Below are 24,437 nucleotides of genomic sequence, written 5' to 3'. Positions count from 1 at the left end.
CCGGGCAGGCCGGTCCAGACCGGGCCTGGGACCGGGCGGCAACCGGACGAGGCTCCGAGTCCCCTGGATGGCGCCCGGATGGCACGAGCGCAAAATCCGGTTTGGACCGGGTGGCCCGGTCAGGAGGCCGGTCAGACCGGGATGTGGACCGGGTGGCCCGGTCAGGAGGCCGGTCAGACCAGGTTCTGGACCGGCCGGCCATCTTCTCTTCCTTGCGCTCTTCGGGCGACTTCCGGTCCAGCTCCAGGTCCATCTTCGCGTCCAACGGCTCCTCTCCTCCTCTTGACCATGGTGTGTCCTCCTCTTCGTGCTCTTGATGCTCCTTGTACCTAATGACACATAACACGTCGGCATGAGGTAGCAATCCATCCAAAGGGGTACCAAGATCATGGGTGGTGAGGAGCGAGTTCACCTCATCATGTAGACCTTTGACTCGGGCTCGTGTCATCGGTCCACTTGGGGGACTTGTTGGTCTTGGTGTGGAGGTGACCGAAGGCCACCCCGCATCATCTCCCCCCCCCCTTGGGAAAGAGTCGTCCTCGACTCTTGTTCCTCCTCATCTTCATGATATGGCGATAAGTCCGCAACATTGAATGTGTTGCTCACCAAGTACTTGGAGGTGGGGATGTCGATGACGTAAGCGTTGTTGTTGATGCGTCTCCTCTCCGTGATCTCGATGCTCCTTGTACCTAATGACACATAGCACGTCGGCATGAGGTAGTAATCCATCCAAAGGGGTACCCAGATCAAGGGTGGTAAGGAGCGAGTTCACCTCATCATGAAGAGCTTTAACTCGGGCTCGTGTCATCGGTCCACTTGGGGGACTTGTTGGTCTTGTTGTAGCGACGTCGGTGACCGGGGCTACATCATCATCCATCATGATGGTCCATCTCTTTTGCACATCACCATTAGCGTTAAGCAAAGCATCATAATAGATATGGTGAATATGCGGAGCAAACATGGGAACATGCTCAACATGGATATATGCAAAGTCTCCAAAATTTGAGAGAGCTATGGGGGCAATCTCATTTACAAGTGTATTAACATCATTGCAAACCAAGCATTGGAAAGAGCAAGTATTCAACATTTTGGTTGCATTAATGGGAGAGTATTGCAAGCATCTAGCACAAAACATGTTCAACATTTGATCATGGTTGTCGACAAACCTAGGGAAAGAGCAATTGTTCATCAAGGTTGTCACAACACAAGCATTAGCTTCATCATTTTCATTGCAAGCAATACATGGGAAAGAGCAATTGTTCAACATATTGCAAGCAATAGGAGAGAAAGTGAAACTCTCATAGCATGGCATGATCATATTGTCACAAGCAAGTAATTCCACATGATCAACAATGTTATCAAGCAAAGCATCACATGGGAAAATGAACGAAGCATATGACATAGCACTTGGATCATCATTATCATGCATGCACTCACAAATCATCATGTCCACTAGTGGGATCATGGTATCATCAACACCCATATAGGTACCTTTGTAGTCCGACTCATTTGAAGTGGGTGTTGTGGAAGAGGTAGGCTCCATGTGGCCACCATGTTCATCTTCAATCAAGCATGGTGTGATAGCATCATCTTCATGCACCATGTACATCTTCTTTTCCGTGATCGACGTCTCGTCATCCATGGGACCTAATGAGACACAAGGAAACACACTAGAGGTAGAGGGTAAGTTGTTAGAATTCGAAATGGCCTCACATGACCTATCAACTACCACTCTCATCTCACATGGTGTATCACTCATGCTCTCGAAGTGTATGCACTCAAGCTCACATATAGTGGATGCACTCATCTCACATATAGTGGAGTCGCTCATCTCACATATAGTGGAGTCGCTCATCTCACATATAGTGGAGTCGCTCATCTCACGTATACTGGAGTCGCTCATCTCACATATAGTGGAGTCGCTCATCTCACATATAGTGGAGTCCCTCATCTCCATGGCAACGGCGTCGTCGATGTCCGAGCAACCTAGCAAAGAGGAAGACAACACAAGAGGAGTAGAGGTTAATGTGTTAGAAATCAAAGCGTCCTCACTCAACTCATGTGGTGTGTCACTCTTGCTCTCAAGGTGTTTGAAGTAGGATTTGCATTCGGCTTTGTCTTGGGAGGACATCTTGGCTTCAAGAGCTTCTAGCTCGGCAAAGTAGGCTCTCATCTCGGCCTTTTCTTGTGGGGTCATAGTGGATAGCTCTCACTAGGAAGGGTGTATATGTATGTGGTGGAAGGAAAACTACCAAAAGGTCAAAGCTAGCAAACCAAAATCGAGAAAATGGTTCAAGTTAGAGAATAACCGATATGTACTCACACACACACTCAAATCACACGCAAAAGGCTAAGAACTCTATATGGTGGTAGGTGAGGAAGTGGATAGCAAACGAAAAGAACCAAAGAAAATGTCTATTGTCAAATGTGGGTAAGATCCAAAGTCAAATGTCAAAAGTGATGATCTATGTCAAGAAAACACGGAAACACACACAAGGAAGAACAATGGGGTTAGCGCGACCAAGGAAGTGAGCAAGTAACAAGATGGTCCTAGCGAAGACTATTAGCTCGGTGTCGCGCCAACACAAGAGAGACCGTAGCTCGGTTTCATATGAGAGAAGCAACAAGATTTGCACAAATGCCACTCTTCTCTTTTCTCTCTTAGTGCTTACAAGCTTTGCACTCCTTTGTATCGGTGGACACACACTCTTTTTGTATTTCTTTTTCTTTTTCTCCTTTTTTTCACTATGCTTAGAAGCTTTCTTTTTCTCTCTTAGTGCTCACAAGCTTTGCACTCCTTTGTATCGGTGGACACACACTCTTTTTGTATTTCTTTTTTTTCTTTTTTTTTTCTTTGCTTAGAAGCTTTATTTTTTTTCTATATATATGTCACACTCTTTCTTCTTTTGTGTACCTTTCTCACCGAGCTTGCTTCGGAGCTTTGCTCAACACAACGCACACACACCCTCTCACGGTCGTGACACTTGTGCAATGCTTCGCAACACTCGGAAAGCCACTCTCAATGGGATAGGTACACAAAGAAAGAAACGGGGCTACAAAGGGGGGGGCAAGTTATACCTATTGATGTTAGGCGGTGTCAAGCACACGAACTTGCGATGGCGAAGTTGATGCGGGGTGGCTTTCGGACACCTCCGCCTCAAGACCGTCAAGTGCAACCCCGCCTATCGTCGACGCTACACCATGGCCAAAGAGTCCCCCAAGTGGACCTTCAACCCTAACCCACGCTACACGCGTCAAGGTGAACTCCTTCCTCTCGATACTCGACCTCGTAGATACCTTGAATGGAATGCTACCTCATGTCGACATGTTATATGTTATTAGGTACAAGAGTCATCGAGGACCGGAGAGGAGGAACACCCATGGTGCACGTAAGCGAGGGAAGGGAAGAGGAGCCATTCATCATGGTGCAAGGAAGAGAGAAGAAGGAGAGAAGAAGAAGAAGAAGAAGAAGAAGAAGAAGAAGGAAAGAGGAGAAGAAGGCTGGCCAGCCCAGAACCCGGTTGGACCGGCCCCACGACCGGACTGTCCGGTTGCCGCCCGGTCGACTGGCCCCAGGACCGGACCACCCGGTCCCAGGCCCGGTCTGACCGGCCCCAAACCGGATCCGACGGGAATGACTCCCCAAGCTGCCTAAGTTATCCACTTGCGTACCTTTTCGGCCCAAGCTGGCTTGTACCTCTATATAAGCACCTAGGACCCCTCCTTTACCCCTCAGACAAGATGATAGCTTAAACATGAACTTGAGCTTTGTCTCCCTAGGGTTTCATCCCTCTGTAATCAAGGCCACCCTTGTTGTTGATCTAGATCTGTGAGTGAGATTCTAGTGTGAGCACTCTCTCTCTCTCCCCGATCTCCTTCTCCAACACCGGTCTCTCTCCTCGGAATTCTACCGCGGTCTCTTCCGTAGGAGATTCTATCGGCGTGGTCCATCGAGCCACGGGGGTAAGTATCGGTTGTATCGGGTAGGTGTGCGTGCGTGAGTTCCTCGTGTTCTTCGTGTTCATCGTGTTCTTCGCGCTCTCCCTCTCCTTCCCCTTTGGATTTCGGGTCAACCGCGAGATCGGGCCACACACGGGGTCTTAGACCTCATCATGTGGTATCAGAGCCTTTGGTTTCCGCGGATTTGACCCCCCACCCATCCAATTTCGTCTCTAAAAATTTTCCCCAAAAATCCCCAAAAATAGCCCTAATTTGCCTCTTGACCGATCTGCGATTTGGTTGCGTTTTGAGTGGTTTTGGTCCATGGATTTGGTGTTGGAGTGCTTGATCTACTATCTCCCCAACTTTTAGCCCCCAATTCCATCATTTCCCTTCGTTTTGGTCGATTTGGCTTGATTTCGCTCAAGAACAGGAGAGAGAAAAACTCTGCCCCGCGAAATCCGGTCAACCGGGCGCAAACCGGGCCAGTGACCGGACAGCCGGCGCTGTGGCCGGTCAACCGGGCGCCAGACCGGGCGCCAACCGGGCGCAAACCGGGCGCCAACCGGGCGCCAACCGGGCCAGAACCCGGTCAACCGGGCTGTAGACCGGGCAGGCCGGTCCAGGGCCTGGTCAACCGGGCGCCAACCGGGCGCCACCTCCACCACCACTGATGAGGTCTAAGACCCCGTGTGTGGCCCGATCTCGCGGTTGACCCGAAATCCAAAGGGGAAGGAGAGGGAGAGCGCGAAGAACACGATGAACACGAAGAACACGATGAACTCACGCACGCACACCAACCCGATACAATCGATACTTACCCCGTGGCTCGATGGACCACGCCAATAGAATCAACCCGGAAGAGACACGCGGTAGAATTCCGAGCGGAGAGATTGGTGAGGGAGATGAATCTAGGAGTGGGAGAGAGAGTGGGTAACACTAGAATCTCACACACCAAATCCAATCATCCAACATAGGTAGCCTTGATACAAAGGGGATGAAACCCTAGGGAGACAAAGCTCATATCCATGTTTAAGCTATCATCTTGTCTAAAGAGCTAAGGGGTGGGGGAAGAGGTATATATAGGCCCAGATCCGTCCAGGGGTAAAAGGGGCATTACATAAATTATCCTGGTCCATAGATGAGAAATCAACGGTTGGGATGAAGTTGACTTCGAGGGGGCCGGCAGTGCCGGTGTGTTCGGGGCGGCAGTGCCGGTGGGGCCGGCAGTGCCGGGGAAGATGGGCCGGCAGTGCCGGGGTGCGCCCACCGGCAGTGCCGGCCAAGTGGGGGCGGCAGTGCCGGCCTTGTCGTGGCTGGCGGCTGGAGCCCTTCTCCTTCTTCTGCTTCCTTCTTCCTTGCACCATGATGAATGGCTCCTCTTCCCTTCCCTCGCTTCCTTGCACCATGGGTGTTCCTCCTCTCCGGTCCTCGATGACTCTTGTACCTAATGACATATAACATGCCGACATGAGGTAGCATTCCATTCAAGGTATCTACGAGGTCGAGTATCGAGAGGAAGGAGTTCACCTTGACGCGTGTAGCGTGGGTTAGGGTTGAAGGTCCACTTGGGGGACTCTTTGGCCATGGTGTAGCGTCGACGATAGGTGGGGTTGCACTTGACGGTCTTGAGGCGGAGGTGTCCGAAAGCCACCCCGCATCATCTCCCCCCCCTTGGGGAAGAGTCGTCCTCGACTCTTGTTCCTCCTCAACGATGATGTAGGCCATGACGGTTCTCCCATGTTGTGGTAGAGGGATAAAGTCGCGGTCGAAGAAGAGCTCGGGGAAAAACAACTTGCAAATGGAAAGCTTGTGGATGCCCATTTTGTGATCGGCGAACAAGAGGCTCTCAATCAAATACGAAGCATCAAGTCGTTTCTCCAAGAGGCATTTGGCAAAAATGGGAACCAAAAGAGTGTCGATGTATCCAAAATGTGGGAGGGCAAAAATTTGTGCATGTAAGTGTTTGCTTTGTAAGGTGTCAAAAATGTGATGTGTAGCATTGTCCCACACAAATGGAACAATCAAAAGGCAAGTATCGGTGGCAAAATTTTGGGCAAAATTGTTATGTGCAATGGCAAAGCGATGGAGACTTCTAGCTTGGGAAAGTATGGTTGGCGTGCACCAAGTATGGGTATCCTCAAGTGTCGAAGAATCCAATGCAAATGCCATAGATGAAATGAGAAATCCGAAGAAGAGCAACTTTTTGTGTGACAAGTGGCACAAGATGCATAAGGTGTCTCTCACATGTATAACATGGTCCTTGAGATTCTCGAAGTGTATGATGAAAGCATCAAGACATACAACAACCATTGTGCCAACAAGATGTGTCAAGATATGTTGCATAAGAAGCAAAAGAGGTGACGAGGCATTTGTCCAAACCGGAAGCTCGACAAGACAAGCCGGAAACACACGAGGGCGAAGGCGTTTGGGAACATACCCTTTGGCGTGAATCCCATGGGTTGGATCATGTATCTCGTCCGTGATGGGGTAGCTCTCAATTGCGCGTTTCGTGAGCTCATGCTCCGTAGCGGTGGAAGTTGATGGTCGGGTACCTACACATGGAATGAGCAAAACAAAGAGCGTATGTGCATGGTAGAGGAACACATCATCCATCATGATGTTCCAAGACTTGTGCACATCACCATTAGTGTCAAGCAAGATAGTATGAAATGCATGGCGATAGTGCAAATGGCATGAAGGTGCATTCCTAGCATGTGGTAACTCATGATCATCAAAAATTGAGAAAGCTATGGGGGCCATCTCATGTACAACGAAATAAGCATTCTTGCATTCCAAGCATAAGAAAGAGCAATTGTTCACAATCTTGGATGCAAGGGTCATGGAATGGTGTAAGCATGAAGGGCAAAGCATGCGGAAGCTAATGTCATCATTATCATTGTCATTGCAAGCAATACATGGTAAAGAGCAAGTGGTCGACATGTTGCAAGCAATGGTGGAGAAATTAAAGCTCTCATAGCATGGCATGTTCAAGGTATCACAAGCACTCAAATCCACATGATCAACAATGTTGTCAAGCAAGGTATCACATGGGAACATGAAAGTAGCATGTGACGTAGCAAATGGATCATCAAGATCATGCATGCGCTCATAAATCATCATGTCCACTAGTGGGATCATGGCATCACCAACACCTATGTTGTTACCTTTGTCGGGCGACTCATTTGAAGTAGGTGTGGTGGAAGTAGGAGGATCCATGTGGTCGACATGTGCATCTTGGAGCAAGCATGGTGAGATATCTTCATCGTCATGCACCATGTACATCGTCTCCATGATCGGGAACTCGTCCTCCTCGGAACCTAGTGCAACATAAGGAGACACCAAAGAGGGAGAGGTTAAGGTGTTAGCAAATGTGATGTCCTCCATGGACCTACCATCTACCTCTCTCAACTCACTTTGTGTATCACTCATGTCCTCCAATTGGAAGCACTCAAACTCACATGTGGAGTAGTAGTCACTCAACTCACTATCACTCTCGCTCAAGTGGGCTAGGTGGCTCTCATGCTCACATGGGATTGGTACCAACTCATCAATCAAGCATATGGGAGTAGGCTCGACTTTCTCATCTCCATGCGCCTCCTTGGTTGAAGGGAAGTTCCCATGCTCAACCATCTCAACTCCATGCGCCTCCGTGGGTGAAGGGAGAATCCCATGCTCACCATGCTCAACTCCATGCGCCTCCTTAGGTGAAGGGAGAATCCCATGCTCACCATGCTCAACTCCCTCGCCTCCTAAGTCGTCCTCAAGTGGTGGCATCTCGAAGACTTGTGCATTGAGCTCGTCGAAGTAGAGCTTCTTGGCGCTTGGCGTTGTGCATTGCCATGCCACGTGACCCTTGGCCTTGCACACCTCACATAGGAGATTGGGACATTCCCGTGGAGGGTGGCCTTGTTGCTTGCACTTGTAGCATCGGAGTCCATAGGCACGTGACGAGGTAGGGGCCATTGTGGTGGTGGCACAAGAGGTGGAAGTCGCCTCATGAGGAAGGTATGTGCGATGAGCACTTGCCGTCCTTGTAGTGGTGGACACCCTATGATGGTGTTTGTCGCCTTCATGTCGAGGCTCTCGTCGTCGTGCGTCATCACCATGTCTTGAGGAGTGTCGTCGAAGATCCTTGTGGGATGTTGGTCGATGGCGATCATGAAGTGGCTTGTGGCGGCGACGATCATGTGGTGACGTGTGTCGATGAAGACCATGAGGTGGTAGTGGTCGACGACTATCATGAGATGGTGTGAGTCGATGACGGTCCTTGCCATGCCTAGATGATGGCTCGTGCGACTTGGCATGTTGCTTGCGGCGCCTTGTGGAGCTTGGAGAAGAGTGTCGATGACGATCATGTTGAGGACGCTCTTGACGCTCCATATGAAGTACTTGAAGTCGACGATCTTGTGCATAAGCACGCTCATGGTGGTGCCTTGTGGAGCTCGGAGTAGTGTGTCGATGACGCTCATGTTGGGGACGCTCTTGATGATCCATATGATGGTGCCATCTTGGAGGTCCTCCATCTTCATATGTAGCTCCAATGGCCAAGTGGTGGTACTTGGGAGCATCGTCGTTGCTCCTTGTGGAGACTAGGTGAGGTTCCGCCATGGTGTCGATGTCGTAGGCGTGGCGTTGCTCCACCAAGTCGTCGATGTCGTACTCGTGGTGTTGCTCCGCCATGTCGTCGATGTCGTAGTCGTGGCGTTGCTCCACCATGTCGTCCATGCTTGACGAGCCATTGTCGATGTAGAGCTCGTCGATGTCGTCCTCAAGGTGGTGCTCCACCATGTCGTCCATGCTTGAGGAGGCAAAGTCGGTGTAGAGCTCCTCGATGTCGGTCATGTCGGTGATGCTCGCGGCGCCATAGTCGGTGTCGAGCTCCACATGTTCCTCCACATCCGCGGTGCTTGAGGAGGTGTCCTCCTGAGTGCTCCGTGTACTCCTCCGTATCCTCATCTTCGCTATCCATGTTAGCACGATGGTATGTATATGGTGTATGTTAGTGGAAGAACACTACCTCGCAATCTTACCGTGGTGTGATAAGATCGGGGCGATCCAACAAGCCGAGGTCAAAATCAATTGTATCGGGCACTCACACAAAGACACACGCAAAAGCTAGCAAATATGGTGGTAGGTGAGTGTGGTGGAAAGCCAAAAGTCAAAATCTGAAATCAAGTTTGTTGTTAAGAGTGGGTAAGCTCCAAAAATCAAGTGTCCAAATGGTGATCACGGAAACACGAAGGATATGGAACTCACACACGAGATGAACGGGGTTAGTGCGACCAAGGAATGAGCGGAAAAGTGTAAGAAGCCCTTAAACAAGGGTGCTCGGTGTCACACTAACACAAGAAGAGATCAAAGCTTTGGTTGCAACTTGAGAGACAACAAGATTCACACGCGGCCTCTCTTCTCTTTTCTCTCTTTTGCTTAAAAGCTTTTTCTCTTTTGTATTTGGTGGCACTAGACACTCTTTTGTATATGTATGGTGGCACTTGCACTCTTTTGCTCTTTTTGTGTTTTGGCGGCTTTTTCTCGCACTATGTTAGCGTTAGCTCGCTTTTGCTATCTTGCCACACGAGTTTTTGCTTAGAAGCTTTACTCCACACGACACACACACCTCACAATCGGGGCCACGTGCAATGTCTCGCAACACTTGATAAGCAATGCTCGATAGGATAGGTCGCAAAAGGAAGAGGGGTTACAAGGTTGGGAGGGAGCAAGTTATACCTAGATGACAATGTTAGGCGGTGTCGGAACACACAACTTGCGGTTATGGCGACGATGGTGTCGTAGTTGCGCCGGAGTCCGGGGTGCCGAAGGTGTCGCCGCGGTGTTGATGTAGGCGCGGAAGCTTGAAAGACAAACCTTGCACTCCGAAACGGAAACCGAGCAAAAAAAAAAAAGTCAATGGCCGAAAATTTGGGTCACAACGAGCGATCAAAGGTGTCAAAATTTCGGAGTCCAAAAATTTGGGAAATGGTGTGAAAATTAGAGTCACTATGAAAAGGGATAACTGTGAAAGTTTGGGGTCAAACGGGCGCCGGAAAGTTGTCAAAATTTGGGGCAAAAATGTGAGTCAGAATGGAGCGAAACTGAAACAGCGGATGTATATGGCCGGCAGTGCCGCTGTGGGATGGCCGGCAGTTCCGGGGTGGGGTCGGCGGCAGTGCCGCTGGAATTCGGCCGGCAGTGCCGGTTGGTACTGGGCAGCTGCGCGAGGTGGAGCTGGTGGCGTGCGCGCGGCTGTGGCCTGGGGCTGCTTGGCTTGGCCGCGCGTGGAGCGAAACAGCAAGGGGCGGGCGGGCTGTTGCTGGTCGAGCGGAAGAGCTGCTGCGCGGGCCGGGTCTGCAGCGCGGGCGAGCGGAGGTGGTCGGGGAGCTGCTGCGCGGGAGCCTGTGGGTGCGTGGGCTGCTGGCGGCGGCTGGCTGGGCCCTGGTGCGGGCGGCGGCCTGGCTGGGCCTGGTGGAGGCGGCGCGCGGTGGCTTGGGCGTGGCCTGGGCGAAGGCGTGCGGCCAGGGGAGCCAGGGGCGGCGGCGGCTGGTGGTGGTCAATGGAATCGAGCGCGGGGCGGATCGAGGCGGGGGCGAGTGGGGCGGGGCAGCGGCCGAGCTGCTGCACGATTGTGGCCTGGTGGCGTTGGGCGCAGGTGATGCGAAGGTGGTGATGGGCGGCGCGAGCGGCTTGATGGCGTTGTAGTGCTGCGCGTGAGGAGGAAGATAGAGGCGGGCGGCAGTGCCGCTGACGACGAACCGGCAGTGCCGGGAGCACGGCAGTGCCGCTGGGAAGGACCGGCAGTGCCGGTCGGGCACGAACTGGACGAACAGCTCGATGAACTGGGCGGAAATTGGATCAGAAAATCGTCGATTCTGGCAGAAATTGATGGAATTGGACGGGAAAAATTGGGGAGGATGTAGATCTACCATAAGAACATCAAATCCATGGATCAAAACCACTCAAAACGCAACAAAATCACAGATCGACCAAAGGCAAATTAGGGCTATTTTTTGGGAAAATTTTCTAGAAACGAAATTGGGTGGGTGGAGGGTCAAATCCGCGGAAACCAAAGGCTGCTGATACCATATGATGAGGTCTAAGACCCCGTGTGTGGCCCGATCTCGCGGTTGACCCGAAATCCAAAGGGGAAGGAGAGGGAGAGCGCGAAGAACACGATGAACACGAAGAACACGATGAACTCACGCACGCACACCAACCCGATACAATCGATACTTACCCCGTGGCTCGATGGACCACGCCAATAGAATCAACCCGGAAGAGACACGCGGTAGAATTCCGAGCGGAGAGATTGGTGAGGGAGATGAATCTAGGAGTGGGAGAGAGAGTGGGTAACACTAGAATCTCACACACCAAATCCAATCATCCAACATAGGTAGCCTTGATACAAAGGGGATGAAACCCTAGGGAGACAAAGCTCATATCCATGTTTAAGCTATCATCTTGTCTAAAGAGCTAAGGGGTGGGGGAAGAGGTATATATAGGCCCAGATCCGTCCAGGGGTAAAAGGGGCATTACATAAATTATCCGGGTCCATAGATGAGAAATCAACGGTTGGGATGAAGTTGACTTCGAGGGGGCCGGCAGTGCCGGTGTGTTCGGGGCGGCAAGCAGCCGGTGGGGCCGGCAGTGCCGGGAAGATGGGCCGGCGGTGCCGGGGGTGCGCCCACCGGCAGTGCCGGCCAAGTGGGGGCGGCAGTGCCGGCCTTGTCGTGGCTGGCGGCTGGAGCCCTTCTCCTTCTTCTGCTTCCTTCTTCCTTGCACCATGATGAATGGCTCCTCTTCCCTTCCCTCGCTTCCTTGCACCATGGGTGTTCCTCCTCTCCGGTCCTCGATGACTCTTGTACCTAATGACATATAACATGCCGACATGAGGTAGCATTCCATTCAAGGTATCTACGAGGTCGAGTATCGAGAGGAAGGAGTTCACCTTGACGCGTGTAGCGTGGGTTAGGGTTGAAGGTCCACTTGGGGGACTCTTTGGCCATGGTGTAGCGTCGACGATAGGTGGGGTTGCACTTGACGGTCTTGAGGCGGAGGTGTCCGAAAGCCACCCCGCATCAACCACCTCCGCCAACCACCGCCACCCTCTCCGCCACCGGCAAGCACCGCCACCCTCCCCAAACCACCGGGAAACATCACCGCGGCCCCATAACCTCCGCCGCAACCGCAAGGGCATCGACACCACCCACCACCGGCTTACCACCGCCACCGCCGCCAAGCTACTTTGACCCATTTCTTCCGCTAACTTGTGTTTGCTTGTTCCGGTTTGAGTGCCTTGTTTGTGACACTAACCCGCAGCTTCGAAGCAAGCGACGACATCCTCGGCACCCCGGACTTGCAAACGTACTCTTGATATCACCGCCTTCATCGCAAGTTGTGTGTTCCGACACCGCCTAACATCTAGGTATAACTTGCACCCCACCTTGTAACCCCTCTTCTTTTGCGATCTATCCTATCGAGCATTGCTTATTGAGTGTTGCGAGACATTGCATGTGGCCCCGATTGTGAGGTGTGTGTGTCGTGTGGAGTAAAGCTTCTAAGCAAAACTCGTGTGGCAAGATAGCAAAAGCTAGCTAACGCTAACATAGTGCGAGAAAAAGCCGCCAAAATACAAAAAGAGCACAAGTGTGCATAGTGCCATCATACATACCAAAGTGTACAAAGCGCCACCATAGATACAAAAGAGTGCAAGTGCCACCAAATACAAAAGAGGGAAAAGCTTTTAAGCAAAAGAGAGAAAAAGAGAAGAGAGGCCACGTGTGAATCTTGTTGTCTCTTCCTTTGCAACCGAAGCTTTGATCTCTTCTTGTGTTAGTGTGACACCGAGCACCCTTGCTCAAGGGCTTCTTACACTTTTCCGCTCATTCCTTGGTCGCACTAACCCCGTTCATCTCGTGTGTGCGTTCCACATCTTTTCCGTGTTTATAGTGATCATCGCTTTGACATTTGAAATTTTTGGATTTCACCCACTCTTGACAACATACTTGATTTCGGATTTCGTCTTTTGGCTTTCCACCATACTCACCTAACACCATATTTGCTAGCTTTTGCGTGTGTTTTTGTGTGAGTGCCCGATACAATTGACTTTGACCTCGGCTTGTTGGATCGCCCCGATCTTATCATACCACGGTAAGATTGCGAGGTAGTGTTCTTCCACTAACATACACCATATACATACCATCGTGCTAACATGGATAGCGAAGATGAGGATACGGAGGAGTACATGGAGCACTCCGAGGAGGACACCTCCTCAAGCACCGCGGATGTGGAGGAACATGTGGAGCTCGACACCGACTATGGCTCCGTGAGCATCGCCAACATGACCGACATCGAGGAGCTCTACACCGACTATGGCTCCGCGAGCATCGCCAACATGACCGACATCGAGGAGCTCTACACCGACTATAGCTCCGCGAGCATCACCGACATGACCGACATCGACGAGCTCTACATCGACAATGGCTCGTCAAGAATCGACGACATGGTGGAGCACCACCTTGAGGACGACATCGACGAGCTCTACATCGACAATGGCTCACCACTCATGGACGACATGGTGGAGCAACGCCACGACTACGACATCGACGACTTGGTGGAGCAACGCCACGCCTACGACATCGACACCATGGCGGAACCTCACCTAGTCTCCACAAGGAGCAACGACGATGCTCCCAAGTACCACCACTTGGCCATTGGAGCTACATATGAAGATGGAGGACCTCCACGATGGCACCATCATATGGATCATCAAGAGCGTCCTCATCATGATCGTCATCGACACTCGTCTACGCGCTCCACAAGGCGCCACCATGAGAGTGCTTATGCACAAGATCGTCGACTTCAAGTACACCATATGGAGCATCACGAGCGTCCCCATCATGAGCGTCATCGACACTCTTCTCCAAGCTCCACAAGGCGCCACAAGCAACATGCCAAGTCGCATGAGCCATCATCTAGGCTTGGCAAGGACCGTCATCGACATACGTCACCACATGAGCTTCGCCGCCACAAGCCACTTCATGATCGCCATCGACCAACATCTTCCACGAGTCTTCGACGACACCACTCAAGCCATGGTGATGATGCACGAAGACGAGAGCCTCGACAGGAAGGCGACAAACACCATGATAGGGTGTCCACCACTACAAGGACGGCAAGTGCACATCGCGCATACCTTCCTCATGAGGCGACTTCTACCTCTTGCGCCGCCACCACAATGGCCCCTACCTCGTCACATGCCTATGGACTACGATGCTACAAGTGCAAGCAACAAGGCCACCCTCCACGGGAATGTCCCAATCTCCTATGTGAGGTGTGCAAGGCCAAGGGTCATGTGGCATGGCAATGCACAACGCCAAGCGCCAAGAAGCTCTACTTCGACGAGCTCAATGCACAAGTCTCCAAGATGCCTATCGCGCCCACACTTCAAGATGAAGATCGCCAAGGTCAACTCAAGGTTGATGTGGATCCGAGCCTAGCTCTCTACTACACCACGACGCCACCACTTGAGGACGACTTGGGAGGCGATGGAGTTGAGCATGGTGACCATGGGATTCTCCCTTCACCTATGGAGGCGCATGGAGTTGAGATGGTTGAGCATGGGAACTTCCCTTCAACCAAGGAGGCGCATGGAGATGAGAAAGTCGAGCCTACTTCCCTATGCTTCATTGATGAGTTGGTACCAATCCCATGTGAGGATGAGAGACACTTAGCCCACTTGAGTGAGAGTGATAGTGAGTTGAGTGACTTCCACCCCATATGTGAGTTTGAGTGCTTCCGTTTGGCGGACATGAGTGATACACAAAGTGAGTTGAGAGAGGTAGATGATAGGTCCATGGAGGACATCGCATTTGCTAACACATTAACCTCTCCCTCGTTTGTGTCTTCTTATGTTGCACTAGGTTCCACGGAGGACGAGTTCCCGCTCATGGAGACGATGTACATGGTGCATGAAGATGATGATATCTCACCATGCTTGCTCCAAGATGGACATGTCGACCACATGGATCCTCCTACTTCCACAACACCTACCTCAAATGAGTCGGCCTACAAAGGTAACAACATAGGTGTTGATGATGCCATGATCCCACTAGTGGACATGATGACTCATGAATGCATGCATGATCTTGATGACCCATTTGCTACGTCACATGCTACTTTCACTTTCCCATGTGATGCTTTGCTTGATAACAATGTTGATCATGTGGAATTGAGTGCTTGTGATACCATGACCATGCCATGCTATGAGAGCTTCAATTTTCCTACAATTGCTTGCAATATGTTACCTACTTGCTCTTTCACATGTATTGCTTGCAATGACAATGATGAGATTAGCTTCCGCATGCTTTGCCCAAAATGTTTGCACTACTCCATGATAGTTGCATCCAAGATTGTGAACAATTCCCCTTTCTTATGCTTGGTATGCCAACATGCTTATTTCATTGTCCACGAGATGGCCCCCATAGCCTTCTCCATTTTTGATGATCATGAGTACCCACATACCACACATGCACCTTCATGCCATTTGCACTATCGCCATGCATTTCATACTATCTTGCTTGACACTAATGGTGATGTGCACAAGTCTTGGACCATCATGATGGATGATGTGTTCCTCTACCATGCACACACGCTTTTTGTTTTCTCTTTTGTGTGTATAGGTACCCGAATGACTACCTCCACCGCTACGGAGCATGAGCTCACGAAACGCGCAATTGAGAGCTACCCCACCAAGGACCTAACCCGCGGGAATCACACCAAAGGGTATGTTCCCACAAGCCTTCGCCCTCATGTGTTTCCGACTTGCCTTGTCGAGTTTCCGGTTTGGTCCAACTCCTCGTCGCCCCTTTTGCCTCTTTTGCAACATATCTTGACACCTCTTGTTGGCACAATGATTGTTGTATGTCTTGATGCTTTCATCATACACTCCGAGAATCTCAAGGACCATGTCGTACATGTGAGAGATACCTTATGCATCTTGTGTCACATGTCACACAAAAAGTTGCCCTTCTTTGGATTTTTCATTTCATCTTTGGCATTTGCATTGGATTCTTTGACACTTGAGGATACCCATACTAGGCTCACGCCAACCATACTCTCCCAAGTTCGAAGTCTCCATCGCTTTGCCATTGCACATAACAATTTTGCCCCAAATTTTGCCGCCGACACTTGCCTTTTGTTTGTTCCACTTGTTTGGGACAATGCTACACCACACATTTTTGACACCATACAACTCTTACATGCACAAATTTTTGCCTTTCCACATGTTGGATACACCCACACTCTTTTGGTTCCCATTTTTGCCAAATGCCTCTTGGAGCTTTCCCTTCGCAAGTGGTTTTTCTCCAAGTTCTTCTTCGACCGCGACTACCCAACTCTACATGGGACAACCGTCATGGACTACCTCTTCGATGAGGAGAAACAAGAGTCGAGGACGACTCTTCCCCAAGGGGGGGAGATGATGCGGGGTGGCTTTCGGACACCTCCGCCTCAAGACCGTCAAGTGCAACCCTGCCTATCGTCGACGCTACACCATGGCCAAAGAGTCCCCCAAGTGGACCTTCAACCCTAACCCACGCTACACGCGTCAAGGTGAACTCCTTCCTCTCGATACTCGACCTCGTAGATACCTTGAATGGAATGCTACCTCATGTCGACATGTTATATGTTATTAGGTACAAGAGTCATCGAGGACCGGAGAGGAGGAACACCCATGGTGCACGTAAGCGAGGGAAGGGAAGAGGAGCCATTCATCATGGTGCAAGGAAGAGAGAAGAAGGAGAGAAGAAGAAGAAGAAGAAGAAGGAAAGAGGAGAAGAAGGCTGGCCGGCCCAGAACCCGGTTGGACCGGCCCCACGACCGGACTGTCCGGTTGCCGCCCGGTCGACCGGCCCCAGGACCGGACCACCCGGTCCCAGGCCCGGTCTGACCGGCCCCAAACCGGATCCGACGGGAATGACTCCCCAAGCTGCCTAAGTTATCCACTTGCGTACCTTTTCGGCCCAAGCTGGCTTGTACCTCTATATAAGCACCTAGGACCCCTCCTTTACCCCTTAGACAAGATGATAGCTTAAACATGAACTTGAGCTTTGTCTCCCTAGGGTTTCATCCCTCTGTAATCAAGGCCACCCTTGTTGTTGATCTAGATCTGTGAGTGAGATTCTAGTGTGAGCACTCTCTCTCTCTCCCCGATCTCCTTCTCCAACACCGGTCTCTCTCCTCGGAATTCTACCGCGGTCTCTTCCGTAGGAGATTCTATCGGCGTGGTCCATCGAGCCACGGGGGTAAGTATCGGTTGTATCGGGTAGGTGTGCGTGCGTGAGTTCCTCGTGTTCTTCGTGTTCATCGTGTTCTTCGCGCTCTCCCTCTCCTTCCCCTTTGGATTTCGGGTCAACCGCGAGATCGGGCCACACACGGGGTCTTAGACCTCATCAGAAGTGGTGGTGTCGATGACGATGGCGAAGTTGCGCCGGAATCCGGGGTGCCAACGGTGTCGTCGCGGTGTTGATGTAGGCGCGGAAGCGGAATAGACAACCGATGCACTCCAAATCGGAAACCGAGCAAATTAAGTCAATGCCCGAAAAGTTGCGTCAAAACGAGCAGTCAAAAGTTGGGCTCCAAAAATCGTCAAAAATTAGACGTAGACTATGTGGAGTCGTTGGAGGATGTTGTTAAAGTTTGGAGTCAAACGGGCGCCGGAAAGTTGTCAAAATTTGGAGCAAAAAGTGGAGTCAAAGTGAGCTGAAACTTGAACAGCGGATGGACATGGGCGGCAGTGCCGCTGTGATATGGCCGGCAGTGCCGGAGTGTCGCGTGCGGCAGTGCTGGTTGAAGCAGCACGGCAGTGCCGGCAGATGAAAATCGAGCGCGAGCTGGTGATGCTTGGTGGATTCTGCGCGGGTGATGGGCTTGGCCGGCGGCTTGAGCAGAACGGAATCAAGGTGGTGGCGCGTGCTTGGGCCGGCGGCGAGCGAGTGGGCCAGGCGGGGCTGTGCGGGGGCAGCGGATGGCGGTGGTGGCCTGCAGCGGCGTGGAGGGGAGCGGGGCCTTGGGCCTAGGCTGGGCGGGGCGAGCGGTGCTGGTGGCGGAGGCGCTGGTGGCGGTGCTGCGCGCTCGTGGATGCGGCCGGCGGGCGTGCTCGGCGTGGGTGGGCGCGCGTGGCGTTGGCCAGGGGCGGGCGGGCGGCTGGTGGTTGGCTGCTGCGGGCGCCCGGGCGCGTTGGGGCGTGCAGGCGAGTGCTGGTGGGTCCAGGCGGGGAGGCGCAGGTGGCGCTCTTGCTGCGGATGCGCGCGGTGGCTTGGTGATGGTGGCCTGGGTCGAGCAAGTGGAGGTTGAAGATGATGACAGCGGCAGTGCCGCGCGATACGGGCCGGCAGTGCCGGTAGGCCGGCAGTGCCGGTGAAACCGGGCCGGCAGTGCCGGTCGAACACGAACTGGATGAACAGGACGAACACGCAGCGGAAATTGGCTCACAAAATCGTCGATTCTGAGCGAAATACAAGGAATTTGACGGCGGAATTTGGAGGAGATGTAGATCAGCACTAGAGACAAAAGATCTGTGGACCAAAACCACAAACAACTCAACAAATCCAGAGATCCAAATTCGAGCTATTTTTTGGGGCAAAATTTTTTGGGGAATTTTTGGGCGAAATTGGTGAAATTGGAGGGTCAAATTCGTGGCAACCTTTGCTCTGACACCATATGATGCGGGCTAAGCCCGTGTGGGTTGCCCGATCTCACGAATTGACCCGGGTGAGTGTGATTGCGGAGGGGGATTCGCGGGGAAGTGGATGAACGCGAAGAACACGATACAAACACACGCACACACACAATCGGTTATCCTCGTTGGCCCGATACACCAACTCGATAGAGGTTGCGAGAAAAGACCTTCCGGTAGAAGTCCCGCAAAGAGATCGAAAAATCGAAGCACGCGAGATCTAGAAGGGTGAAAAGACCGGAAGGTTGATAGAAGTGCAAGCAAAAGACCAAAAGGTAGAAGTGCAAGCAAAAGATCAAACAAACGGTAGAAGTCACCAAAGAGATCTTCACGAGTCGATAAGGAGCCCGGGTGATACAATAGGAATTAACCTAAGGTGGGGGTTACCCAAATCCACAAAGGGATAGTAGAGGCATAAGCCAATTCATCTAAACTTCATCTCTCCCTCATGAAGGTGGGGGTGGAGGTCTATTTATAGGGAACCACTAAGGAGGGGTATTTTGGGGAAACAAAGATACAAGCACAGCCATACATGTGGCAACCTAGGGTTCAGATTGTAAGTGGTCACGACCTCGGCGGCAGTGCCGGCGTGGGGAGGGCGGCAGTGCCGGCCTGTGTAGGGCGGCAGTGCCGGCCCTGGAGCTTCTAGCTCCTCTTCCTCCTTCTCTTCCAAGCTTCCGTGACATCGGCCTTGCGTCCTCGGGTCTCCGTGGCGTCCTCTCTTCCCTCCGTACTTTTCGTCGAGTTCCTATCATCAAGATGTGACGGAGTATGAAGTAGTATATCGTTCCAAGTAGGCGATTCGAGGCACGCGTAAAGGAGAAGATTCACCTTAGCGTGTCGTCTTGTCGATGAAGCATATGATGTGGCGAAGACCGAAGGTCGGGCTACATCACGAAGTCGATGGGATCCTCAAACAAACACCTTTCGTGCAGAATCTACCACCGCCAATCACCATCGCCAATGCCGCCCGCCGCCGGAATCACATGGATCTGGGAGGGGGTGGTGGGATTTGACACTGGAGAAGGGTTCTCCAGACCACTCCCGTGCCCCGAATCTGCGACCGAATTACGCCGCCGCCAACCGCCACCGACTGCTCTAATTGAGGAAAAGCACCACAGCACCGCCGGGCTCGAGGAAAAACTGAGGGATCTATATGGAAATCACCTCATACCGTTCGAGATTCAACCGCCACCGAGGTACGCCTGGTCTCTAATACCATTGATATGCCCTATTCTACAGATCACTGGAAGGTGAAGAACAGAGACAGAAATTATCACTACTACGCCGCCTGAAACTGTATTAATTCAAGATGAAGGTTTTGGTAGCGAATACACCCGTCCAGGAACACTGGCGGCGCGGGTATTAACCCTAGTACATAGATAGATGTGTAACATCCCAAATTTCAATAAAAGAAAGTTAGCAGAATTCCAGAGAGCAAAATTTCAAACCAACAAAAACTTTTCAAATTGCATATAGTGCCATGCATAGGACTTGTGCATTTGATTGATATGCCATGATGATTGTTATTAGGTGTATAAGCTAAACCCTAAAACCCTAAAGTGATCATGAGAAGATCAGAAACCAAATAAATTAAAAAGAGGAAGAAAATCAAATAAATGCAAAACCCTCACATATGCTCTATGGCATTTTTATAAATTTTGACCCTAGACCAATTTGGTCTTCACCATTAGTTGAATAATGTTACTAAACACTTATTACAACTTTTGGAATCAAAGAATCACAAATCAAATGGATTTCAAATACAAAACTTGCTCACATATGATAATGGTCAAAACTGCCAATTATAGTCTGATCACTACTTTGAGCCTTTGCAATTCAAATTTCTCAAACCAGACCTTGCTAACTCTTTGCACCACATCCAAGTCAACATCAAGGTGAACACTTTTTGTAAATATCACCATGCCGAATTCTTTCTTGATCATTAGCTATGCTCAATCAAAGTTGCAACATTTTAACATATGCAACAATCTCACACTTAGCCAAATTTGCAAAACTTTGAATTTAACAATTCCACCACCACACTCCATCACCTCTGGTCATTTCTAACTAAATGAGATACTCACAATTCAAAACTTGCAACCATTTGAATTGAATCAAATTTGGATAAAATTTATAATTAATCAATATGGCACTATTTGACACTATTTCAAATAGTGATCTAACCTAACCCTAACTACCCCAATTGCACTCTACTGGTTCCCTTGTCCCCTCTCTCACTTAACCCACCACAGCAACCCTAGGGAGGCAAGCCCTAGCTTGCATGACATGGCCATGTCGAGCCACCCTTCTCTCCCTTGCTCCCCAACCCTGGCCACCACGCCACTGCCTGCCACCTCACTCTACTGAAGCTACTGGAGCACGCCGTGGTCGAGGAGGAAGCCTGCACTGGCCAGACCAGCTCGCGCCCATGGCGGCCAGTATGCCGCTCGCGTCGCACGTGTGCGCGCCACAGACGCGCCCTGGACACGCGCCGTCCCATGCCCTCATGCAAGCCCTGGACCCCCTACGAGCACGTTGAGCATCACCGTGCCACCGCGACGCCGCCAGACACGCGCGCAGCCCAGACCCGTGACCGCCGGCGCCGGAGACGACGACATGCTTCCGTGAACTCCGCGGCAGACATGGAAGCAACGCGACCAAACTAGCCACCGCCCGACCACGTTGTCGCCGCCAAACGCTTCGCCATGAACCGTAGAACAGCGCCACGCCCTCGCCTAGCTCGCTAGCTCGCCGGAGAAGCCGCGCCATGGTCGACTTCTTCACTGCCCCGCAGCACCCTCGCGTTGCTATAAATAGAGCACTCCCCTCGTCGATCTGAGCACACCACCTTGCTCCCCACCTCTCACTGCTTCTCAACCACCACACCACTCCTTCGATTGTCGCCGGAGCTGCTCCAATTTGGAGATCGGAGCCGCCAGTACCTGGTGGACGCCACTGTCGATTGGAGCCGAACCAGGAGCTGCCGCCGGTACCAGGAGCTCCGCCGTCGTCCACAACTTCACCGTGCACACTGCCAAACCTTGCTGGAGCCACGGTGAGCTCTCCGACCCCCTAGGCTCGCCGCCAGCACGTCGGGTTCTCGTCGGAGAAGACGATGAACCTCGACCGTCGATCTGTGTTCTAATCCAACGCGCCAGTTTAAAACGTACCGATTCGGTCGTTATGAGCCACTGACGCGCGGACCCCACCCTGTCAGCGCGCCGCGCGTCTCTGGACCGTGGCTGGGCTGGACTGGGCCGTTTTATTCGAATCTGGCCCAGTTTCATTTCCCGCCGGCCCTTTTAATTCAAATCTCATTTAATCAAATTCAAATAATTTCAATACTGCCCAAACTTTGAAAATCCATAGATTCAAATTGGCTTAACCAAATTCAATGAATTTTATATGGTTGGAAAGCTAGTAAAAAGATCTACAGCATGCCACTGGTCCCATGACCAGATTAGTTGTAGAATTAATTTGATAAAAAGAAGAAGACAGGGACTTTTCCCTATTCAAATAATTATTAAAAATCAACCAAAATAGACATTAAGTTAATTCCAACTCTAATAGCTCACATTTGACTTACACTAATTGTTTATGCGATAAAATGGTGTGGTCGCTGATGTGGGGTGGCTTTCGGACACCTCCACCTCAAGACCGTCAAGTGCAGCCCCGCCTATCGTCGACGCTACACCATGGTCAAGGAGTCCCCCAAGTGGACAAACAACACAAACCCCCGCCAAATATGTAAAGGTGAACTCCTTCCTCTCTATGGTCGACCTCAACACCAACTTGAATGGTATGCTACCTCATGCCTATCGTCATGGTGTCTATAGGTGCCGACGTCGACGAGGACCAAGAGAGAAGGAACTCCCATGGAGAAGAAGAAGAAGAAGGAGAAGGAGAAGGGCTCCAGCCGCCAGCCTCGACAAGGCCGGCACTACCGCCCCCACCTGGCCGGCACTGCCGGTGGGCCCACCCCGGCACTGCTGGCCCATCTTCCCCGGCACTGCCGGCCTGCTCACCCCGGCACTGCCGGCACCCAGACGCCGGCACTGCCGGCCCCACCTGCTGATGACGCCTCGAAGACCCAGGCCGGCACTGCCGCCGGATCCTGACCGGCACTATCGGCCCCTCCCGAGTTGACTTCATCCCAACCGTCTATTTATCATCTATGGTCACCAATACTTTATTGTAATGCCCCTTTTACCCCTGGACGGATCTGGGCCTATATATACCTCTCTCCCCACCTCATTTAGGTTTAGACAAGATTTGGCTTAGACTACATGAGCTTTGTCTCCCTAGAACTATGTTCTTTGTATCAAGGCACTCTTGAGTGATTTCTACTCTTCATGGATGATTCAAGGCTACCCCTCTCTCATCCAAGTTCTAGTTGAGATCTCCTCACCAATCTCCCACTTGTTAGATTCTACCCAAGGGTCTCTCTAAGAAGTGGTTCTATTGGCTTGGTCTAACCTACCAAGGGAGTAAATTTGGTTTGTGTTGGGTTGTGTGTGTGTGTTCTTATTTGGATCTTGTGTTCTTCATCCTCTTCCCCCTCAATCACCCACTCACTTGGTCAAATTCGTGGGATCTGGGCACAACCTAGCCCTTAGGCCACATCAAATGGTATCAGCAGCTCTTGGTTAGCCCGAATTTGACCCCCATCCACCCAAATTCGCCCCAAAAAATTTCTTCAAAAAATCCCCAAAAAATAGCCCTAAATTGCCTTTGGTCAGATCTGGATTTTGTTGCGTTTTTAGTGGTTTTGATCCATGGATTTGATGTTCCTATGGTAGATCTACATCTCCACCAAATTTCACTGTCAAATTCCTTCTATTCCGCCCACAATCGACGTTTTTCCGTCCAATTTTCGCGTTTTGGGACGAACAGCTCGAGCTGTTCTTGCCGACCCGGCACTGCCGGCCAAGCCACGGCGGCACTGCCGGCCAGGCTTTCCCCGACCTCGCACCTGCCTGGCCCTGTCCCATCCTCGATCCCGCTCCGCTCGCGCGCTCAGGCAGCCCCACCCGCTCGCCGCGTCACCAGGCTGCCCCGGCCCCGATCCCCACCGCCGCTCCCTGCCGCTTCGGCCCAGCCGAGCCAGGCCAAGGCCGCCGCCCGCCTCAGCCTCCTACTCCACCACCACGCGCCGCCCGCCCCTCTACGGCCGCTCGAGCAGCTCCCGCCCGCACGTGCGTAGCGCAGCCGCAAAACTCGCCGCACGCCAAGCCCACTCCCCTGCCAAACGCCCCTCAATCCATCAGCTCGCACGCGCTCAGCCGGCACTGCCGCGCAGCTCATCACGGCACTGCCGCTGCACCCACCCCGGCACTGCCGGCCATACCTCAGCGGCACTGCCGGCCAAGAAGTTCAGTTTCTGCCAATTTTGGCTCATCTTTTTGCTCCAAATTTTGACAACTTTCCGGCGCCCGTTTGACTCCAAACTTTGACAGTTATCCCCTCTCATATTGACTCTAATTTTGACACCGTTTCCGAAATTTTCCGACTCCGAAATTTTGACACCTTCGATCGCTCGTCGTGACCCAAATTTTTGGGCATTGACTTATTTTGCTCGGTTTCCGTTTCGGAGTGCAAGGATGGTCCATCAACCTTCCGCGTCTACATCAACACCGCGGCGACACCTTCGGCACCCCGGACTCCGGTGCAACTACGACACCATCGTCGCCATCATCGCAAGTTGTGTGTTCCGACACCGCCTAACATTTTCATTTAGGTATAACTTGCTCCCCTCTAACCT

Source organism: Lolium perenne, unplaced genomic scaffold (assembly GCF_019359855.2).
Source record: "Lolium perenne isolate Kyuss_39 unplaced genomic scaffold, Kyuss_2.0 unplaced103, whole genome shotgun sequence".
NCBI classification, from domain to species: domain Eukaryota; kingdom Viridiplantae; phylum Streptophyta; class Magnoliopsida; order Poales; family Poaceae; genus Lolium; species Lolium perenne.
This window is presented reverse-complemented; position numbering follows the sequence as displayed.